Source organism: Lithobates pipiens, unplaced genomic scaffold, assembly GCF_037356315.1.
Source record: "Lithobates pipiens isolate NorthernLeopardFrog02 unplaced genomic scaffold, aLitPip1_a1.2 Scaffold_22, whole genome shotgun sequence".
Taxonomy (NCBI): Eukaryota; Metazoa; Chordata; class Amphibia; order Anura; family Ranidae; genus Lithobates; species Lithobates pipiens.
This window is the reverse complement of record NW_027507784.1, coordinates 288710930-288718176: the sequence shown is the minus strand read 5'-3', so window position 1 is coordinate 288718176 and position 7247 is coordinate 288710930. Positions and strand designations below refer to the sequence as shown.

At 39.6% G+C, this 7247-nt stretch overlaps 1 protein-coding gene across 1 annotated transcript in view; it reads left to right on the top strand.

The window, feature by feature from the left end:
- The first annotated feature begins 3445 nt into the window (after positions 1–3445).
- Positions 3446–7247, top strand: part of LOC143924719 (galanin receptor type 1-like) — a 110984-nt gene continuing 107182 nt past the window's right edge. The window contains exon 1 of the mRNA XM_077449147.1: positions 3446–3900. The gene's annotated coding sequence lies outside the window, so the exon portion shown is untranslated. The remainder of the gene's footprint in view (positions 3901–7247) is intronic.

The following is a 7247-nucleotide window of genomic DNA, read 5'->3' as shown; positions in this document are numbered from 1 at the left end:
CACTATATACAATCACCCGACACTAGTTTTCACAATCCATGACTTAACTTCACAGTTCACACAAATACGTTTTAAATCCACAGTAGCGTGACAATCCCTCCACCTCCGGTCTAACTAATCACTCTCACCTTATGGCATGGACCCCTGTGCAAACAGGTGGTCATACAAGGGGGTATCAAAAGGGTTAACACAGACCATAAACTTCTCTCACGTCTCCTTAGATCTCAGCAAGGATGCCAGGTTATGGGTAGAAAGAAAAGATCTAAGTGCTCACCGCTTAAGTATAAGATTAAATTTTTGTGTTGAAACACAAACTACTCACATAAAGATGATAAAAACACAGCATGCAAAGCCGACAATCGTGTTAGTTCCATAGGGCAGCAGCGGGTGACGTCATGCGTAGCTCCCTCCCCGTACACGTTACATTCAATCAGAACTTCAACGTCACCGGACTCCTCCCCCTTCCCTTTGTAAGCAGACGGAGGCACTTGGGGAAGGGGGGAGGAGTCCAGTGACGTCAATGTCCGTGACATCACCGGATCTCCGACGGAACTCCCTGAAGACCTGGAAGCCGGCACAGAGGTGAGTACCGATCAAAAGAATTTTGATAGATCAAAAAAAATAATCGATTAATCAAGGAATGAATCTTTAAATTCCACAGCCCGGTTTAAAACCATTCTTACTAATCCTAGTCACTCCTGACTCTTGACTCAAGAAACCTACTCCCTAGGTGTAATCTTCAACTTGTACTTTCTCCTTCTCCCGGATGCACGCCAAGCCCTTTTTTCTTATAGAGGCAGTCCCTGAATTACAAACATCCAGCTTATATATGACTCACACTTACAAACAGAGGAAGAACACAGTAAGTGAGAGGAAATATACCTCTAAGAAGGGAATTACACTCCTGTTAGCCCTTGTACACACGGTCGGAGATTCCGACGGAATGTGTCCGATTGGACCGTATTGTCGGATAATCCGACTGTGTGTGGTCTCCATCAGACTGTTTCCATTGGAATATCCGACGGACCAAGTTTTCCAACTTGTCTATAAAATTTTCCGACAACATGCTCCGATCGGACATACTCCGATCATGTGTAGCCTACTCCGACGGACAAAGTGCCACGCATGCTCAGATCAAATTTCTAGACCAAAGCTATTGGCTCCTAGCCTGAACGTAGTGCCGTCGTAACGAAATAACGTCATCACGCTATGTACAATCGGATTTTCCGACAACTTTGTCCGACCGTGTGTATGCAACAGTTTTGGACAAAATCCGCCGGACAAAATCCAACGGATTTGGTTGTCAGAATGTCCGACCGTGTGTACAAGGGCTAAGCGTTCGCATAGGAAAAAGGTGGCTCCACTGAAGCTTTATCACCAATTCTTGTTTCTACGACAACCCAAAATATTCAAAATCCAGTTTTCACAGGGACAGAAAGTGAAGTGAAATCTTCTGAACAGGGACACAGACAGCAAAAAAAAATGTTACAGGGGTGTTAACCTTTCCCTATGCTATCCAAAAAAAACGTAAACATTTATTTTTTTGGCTGGCGTTACGCTTAAATAATGTACCTGTTCCAACTTACATACAAATTTATCTTAAGAACAAACCTACAGAAGCTATCTTGTTTGTAACCTGAAGACTGCCTGTACTTCTTTTTCTGCTCTCCTTCTTTTTCTCTCTGGTGACTTTGCTACACTCGTTTCTCCTTTCCAGACATCTTAGGCGACCCTTAGAATAGAATTACAATCTAACTTGGTACCAATCAACAGGCATTTAGAAACACAGAAACAGAGAAAAGTGATAGCAGAAAAAAAAAACATGTGGTCCACCTGTTCTGTCCCCTATTTTTTTTTCAAATTTATATATATATATGGATCTATGTTTGACACAAGCAGGTGATTGGTTGTGATTCATATTCACTATGGACTAGAACCCACCACCTTGGCATGAACATTGTTACCAATTCCTTCCTTAGGCTTTAAAGGGGATAGTTCTACCCTTTGATATTCATCCTACACCATGTTGTACCTTAAAGGGGTTGTTAAGGTTTTCTTTATTTTTATTTTTAAATAACAAACAAGTTATACTTACCTCCTCTGTGCAAGGGTTTTGCACAGAGCGGCCACGATCCTCCTCTTCTGTGGTCCCCCAGAAGCTCTCCTGGCTCCTTCTCTTCTCGAGTGCCCCCACGGAAAGCCGCTTTCCATGGAGGCACCCGTGCAGGCTTGCCCCCCAAGTCCTGCTGCTGTGTCCATTGACACAGACAGCTGGACTAGGCCCCGCACCCGCCTACCGTGTCATTGGATTTGATTGACAGAAGTGGGAGCCAATTGTCTCCTGCTGCTATCAATCTATCCAATGTGGACCCGAGAGAGCAGATGAGATGCTGTGCTCATCCCCGTCAATGGAACGATCAGGTTTAGGTAAGTAAAAGAGGGGTTTCGGGGGGGGGGGGGCTGCTGCACTACAGAAGGTTTCTCACCTTAAGACATAGAATGCCTTAAGGTGAAAAACCTTGAGTGTTTACAACCCCTTTAATACGTCTTCTTGTTTAGTTGTCAAGAGATGTGCCTGGGAATCTTGTTGTCAACTACGCTGTACATTTTACACTTTCTGCTATTGTACTAAAACCTTATTAAATAAAATTTAAAAATCATTAGTGTGTAAGCCTACCTGAACAATCCATTCAACCTCTCTTATGTTCATGATGAGAGGGCAGAAAATGAGCATGGATCATTTATTATTTACTGGCACCTTAATCAGCCCCTAGAAGGTATCACTGTGTAACTATCCTGCTAAAATAATTTGACCCAAATGCTCATTCTTTTTGTATTATACTTGCTTGACACATTCCTGGTACATCTTCCAGTAGGAATCCCGAACAATGAATCATTTCCAGTAGAAACACAATCGTTGTGCTATGGCTTTTTATAAAAATGGAAAAAAGCACAGCTTCCAACCCTTTTTTTTTTTTTGCCTTTTTTAACAGAAATAAAGGAAAATGCAGAGAATACAGTACATCACAGAGACACATCTAGAGTGATTGCTCAAAAATAAAGCAACAGAAAATTAAGAAACAATTTAGCTGTCACCTGTAGCAACCAAATTGCTTTTCATTGACCAGGCCAACAAAAAATATATAAACTGAAGCAAAATAGATCCATTATTCACAGCATTACCCTAGAGGAGTGCAACATAAAATCTAATGCATTTAAATGAGCAGCATATTTTTTATATATAAAATATTTTCTTTATTCTTTCCAAAAAAAAATTAAAAAATCTAGCACTGATTAGTTCTTTCAGCATGGCTCTTTTTTTTTTTGCTTTGGGTAAATCAACTCCAGCATATATGCAGACCATCATAAGCTAAGCCTAGTGCTCAATAGCTTACCTTTATTGTTGGGAGGAGCACAGTCCCCATTCATAGCTGGACCTTTAAAACTGTGACAGCAATGATCACAGCAAGGCAGCTTGCTTCTAGACTTCAGCATCGCTGGCAATTTTATGTTCTAAGCATGAAATGTGCACTTTGCTGATCTGACAGGCATTGGACTGAGGCTCAGACAGGACTAGGAGCTGCACAGTCAGCCTTTGACTTTTCACAGATCAGGAGCAAGAAGGTGGATTAATGACACAGATCCTCATTTAACCACAAGTCAACCAGCAACACAAAGTAAGTAACAAGCTGGTTGTTGGAGGGATCACTTTGTGGGCATCCAAGCAGAATGGACATGTGTTATTGAAAGTGCAAGTAGAGTACAGCACAGCAAGAGAGGATGTATAGAGCAGCATTTGCCTTACAGAGCATGGACTGATCTCTGCTTCACCGGTGAACTATATGAAAAAGGCACAGTTTAGAAAACAGAACAGGACTTCTCATTATTTCACATCAAGAGGTAAGTTCTTTTCTGCACAAACTTGCTATGTTTAGTGAATGAGAGAAATGTGATCTTAGTTGGCTCTGTCCTTAGGAAAGTGCACAGATGCCCCTTCAGCACCATGGACAGCATCCTATTGACATGCATTGGCATTCCACTTTAACACAGCATGCCATGACAACACTAACATCTGAAGGACAAGAGAGAGCACAATACAGACCCTGTATTTAAAGACAACCAGGCATGTGTCTAGATAGAATATTAGTGAAGACAGCAACCTTGTATGATAACAAAGCTTATATTTGCATACATTCTCCGCTTTCTTTATCACTAAAAGGCAGAGCTTATTCTCATTAAAAGTGGGGCTTGCATAGAAGATCCGGATGAGCTTATGGGGTGAAAGGTCCATAATTTAGGGTCTATTATAGACTCCATCATACAGCCTTTTGTTATATATCAATAACCATTACCATGGTGATGTGGTAACAATATGATAAACTGCTTTATATCCTTAAAGAGTGCATGTTTCCAGATGTAGATGCATGGCTTAAAAAATGCAGTGTGAAAAATATAGGATCCGTTATCCTAAATGCAAATGAGTTTATATATAAAAGCGAAAAACAAATTGAAGTGTAAGTGCAAATATATCTTTAGTTATGAATATATAGTATGTCATAAGGGTGCTTTATTGTTTATCAGCAGTCACAGATAACAGAACTGATGTATTTTCTTTAATAGTGATTAATAATTATTTCCCTTGGGATTAGTAAAGTAATCTGAATACACCTGTGGGAAAGCTGTAAAACATGCAATTATACAGTATTCTGCAATCAATTCTAAATTTTGTGCATGTGAAGTTGTTGTCCTTAGCAACCGGTCAAGTTCTTCTTTGTATTTTCAAATGTACTATTCAGTATAATAGCTAGCTATCATTTGATTGCTGTGTTAAGCATCTGCAATTCTTATTCCGTTTGATAGATTGGTCTCTCTCTCTATCATTGGTTCCCTCAAGGACCAGATCTGCGAGCCACTGTAAGAGATAATCTTAATGTAAATTGCTTGTTTAAGAACTTTTATCTCTTGATTTCTCAAATGATTTTTGTATTTAACAGCCGTCAGCATTGCTTCTATTTAAAGGGTCAGCCAACCCAAAAATAATATTACTTTTGAATAGATGCTGGCAGATTGAGTCACCTACCAACTTCTTATATCCCTTCTGAACTTTGGAAATAAAATTGTTCTCAGCTCCACCGATATGCTATGGCCAAGGGAGTTTGCCTCTGCCTTTTGGCTGTTTAATTTATCCTACTTTGAAATTTCAGCCAAAGGATTTCTGCATCTCGCCTAGAGAGCCCGAGCCAGGTAGAGAGATACTATTGCTGGAGTTGCCATAGCATATAAGATGCAAGTCCGCTTGTGGATATATGCTATTGGGGTGAATCACAAAGAAGCAATATTGAAGGAACTGTATCGGGACCAAACCTTGGTATATGCTTTTAAAAAACAAATCCCATTATCTTCTCTTTAATTGCATTACTAATGCAAAGAATGCCTGCCTATGACTCGTTAACGCTTAGCTGTTTGGAAAGAACTACAACTGTTGAAATGTGTGATCTGTTCAGTCATCTTAAAAAAAAGAATACATTACTCTTATCTATCAGTGCAGCTTCATGAATTAAAGGAACGATTTTATATCTTGATGTATGGTGGTTTGTTTAAAGTAATTTGCATCAATCCAACCATGCAACTGCGAACGCCTTTTAGATACATCACACATACATATTAAATTATGCATGAATCACAGCCAGCATTGGTGCCCAAAGGCATCTTTTTGACTTGGGATTCTCAAGGAACTTACGTTTGCTTCATTTGTCAGTGTCATTAAAGCCTCATTATTATTTGCTTTGATTAATTGTTAGAATGAGATGCTGTCTAGGTCCAGGAATTGGTGAAAGTGTTAATTACTGACTTTTTGGTACAATGTAGTGTGCTGTGAGGATATAGGGACTCATAACTGTACTACTGTTTGTCGTTGATTCTTAAGAGTAAAAGTGGATTTAAAGTCAAACTGCCAATTCTTTCTTTCAACTTTATTTTTTTTTTACTAAAAAAATACATGTTTTTTATTCAAATTAGTGTATATACGAAGACATTCATTTTAGTTCAATTTGGAAAAATAAGTGGCACACTATTACAGCTTCCTGCATTAAGTCTTAAAGGGCAAGTATACACTTTCACGTAAAAAAGTGAGCTAAATCCAAATGTACTAAGCACCCCTCTGCACTCCACTGCACCAAGCGGCCATGATGCCTCATGCTACTTATGTAGTGAACCATATACCCCAATACCTAGCCCCAGAGCAAGTATCTAACATAATAGCCACAATGGCAAGGGCTCATTGGTCAGCACAATCTCTTGACCGGTCTACACAATAAGAATCACTTCTTTCTTCTGGGACACCTTACTGGAAGAAAACGCCTCTGATGTGCTTCTCATTGGTCAGCATGGTTACATGGCTATGCCATTGCAAGCATTATGATGGCATCAGGCTGCTATGAGCAGCAGGGTCTGCAGGAAAAGCCAGGATGTTGGAGATAGTTCACCTTTTTATTTTTCATGAAAAGGTGAAATTATTCTTTAACCACTTTGGATATTTGAGCTATCTAGGTAGAAGAGAAAATATTCATACATTTCCGGTAAACCCCTTTATAAATGCAGGCTTATATGCAATCTGTATATGCACCTGAGTGAAAGATCTAATCCAGTCCAAAATGAAAGCAAGTTGTGACAATGGATCAAAATTATATTGATTTCATCTTGAGAGAAAATTATAATGAAGCTTTCTTAACAACTTGCCTACTGGGTACTTTCACCCCCTTCCTGCCCAAGCCAAATTTCAAGCTTTCAGTGCTGTTGCACTTTGAATGGCAATTGTGCAGTCATGCAACTCTCTACCTAAAAATTGAATTTATAATTTTTTTCACACAAATAGAGCTTTCTTTTGATGGTATTTGGTGGGTTTTTTATTTTTTGCTAAACAAACGAAATAAAGACCACAAATTCTTGAAAAAAACTACTTTTTTTTAGTTTCTGTTATAACATTTTGCAAATAAGTTGTTTTTCTCCTTCACTGATGTGCGCTGATGAGGCTGCACTGACTGGCACTGATGGGGCAGCATTGATGGATACTGATGAGGCAGCGCTGATAATCAGGGCCCTGATTATCTGTGTACATTTCCTCTGTCACACTTGCCAGTTATCAGCTCTGCTCTCCTTGCGCTGTAAGAGCGCATGAGGAAAGCACTGCCGATAATTTGCAAGTCTGTTTACATTGTGATCAGTTGTGATTGGACACAGCTGATCAC